Below are 1702 nucleotides of genomic sequence, written 5' to 3' on the forward strand. Positions count from 1 at the left end.
TGAGTCCTTTTCCTGTTGAATATGAAGGATTAGGATCGCCATACTGAGTCATTTTCCTGTTGAATATGAAGGACTATTATCACCATACTTAGTCTAGATACAATGGCAAATGTGATTTTCTCTACGAATTTCAATCAAGGATTAATGTTTCAACTTTGACATCCAGTAAACCAGTGTTAAACATTTCAGCATTTCTCGAACCCAGGAATCTCACTGTCTATCAAAGATTTCGAAGTAATAAAAGATAGAATAAATAATCAATCACTAAGATCATAGGTTTGTAGACGTTCTAATATTGAGATATTCAAGCAATCTTAGGCAAAGGGTTTGGATTACACCTAGATATTCAGTTTTTTTGATAATTTTATATAGCGAGGAAAGATGTAAAACTAGCCACCAAAATAGAAGCACTACTATCTAGAGCTATCAAATAACACTAAAATCGCTTAGTTAGTACTCTAATTAGTGAAGCTTACTCAAAAATTAACTATCTATCATACAGTGACCAATAAATAATAAATTATTACAATAAACACAGGCCACATTATGCATAAGTTAATAAAAATATTTATCAGCAACTATCAACTTTATTCAATTTTGTTCCCTGTGATTCAACTACGGAAAGCGCTTGTCACGAGAACAACGGTTATTTTAAGTTACGTATTATAATATATACAACAATATTTTCACAGGAAATGCTTAAAACCTTTCTTTCCGTTTTCTTGGTTTGTGCGGGATTGACCTAGCTTATTGCTTCGCACCTTAGGGCCGTGAGTACACAATAAGATTGAAGACCAAATCCCACTATTTGAATAGAGCAGCCCAAGAATTCGCTGGTGGGTGTTCTTGATTAACTACCTTCCCTCTAGTATACCAGTTTAAAATTAGGGACGGCTAGTGCAGATAGCTCTTGTGTAATTTTGGGCGAATATCAGAAACAAACTTTTTTCTCGAGATAAACTTCACTGAACTGGAAAAAAAACAACAACAATATACTGTAAGTTTCTCAAACTAGAGCAGACTATTTTCTATTTAACTCCTCGCTACATTTTGCATTCATATTTTGCTTTGTCCGGCTACACTGCCGTTTGTTTACTTTTTCTTGCGTGTCTACAAGCCCAAGAGGAGTGGGGAGAGGAGGGGGGCATTTAGCAGCAGAACTGTCTCACTCTCTGAACTGATGAGAAGCAGAGCATAATGATAACTCTTTATGACGCTAAAAAAATTAGCCGCATTCAGTAATAGAAAAGATCGCTTTCACATAGGTTCAATACACAGATTCTAGATCATACAGGAGGGGGTATTGTAATTACTTTACTGATACACAGGGATATATGTACTTGTGGTATTTTCAGCTAAAATCGATTTACTGATAAATATAACAGCAGATACAATAAAAGTATATGGGGAGTGTTCTGCAGTTGATAACTTGACTGAATTTAAAGATGCGCGAGAAATAAACAGATTGTACACATTTAAATGACAATGAAAACAATATTTATTTCGATACAACATAAAGAAAAACTCTGTACTTGCGTAGACAAATGAACGATCGCCAACATTCCGTTTCTCTAGATGAATCTCTGTCGAACTACTCACTAAAAAAGTCAAGTAGAGCTGAACTAAAAATGAAATAAAAAAGTATCTGGATTTTAAATATCACCTTTTTATCTTTATCCAGTTGATTCCTTCACCTCTGTTT

Source organism: Limulus polyphemus, unplaced genomic scaffold, assembly GCF_000517525.1.
Source record: "Limulus polyphemus unplaced genomic scaffold, Limulus_polyphemus-2.1.2 Scaffold3590, whole genome shotgun sequence".
Lineage (NCBI taxonomy): Eukaryota > Metazoa > Arthropoda > Merostomata > Xiphosura > Limulidae > Limulus > Limulus polyphemus.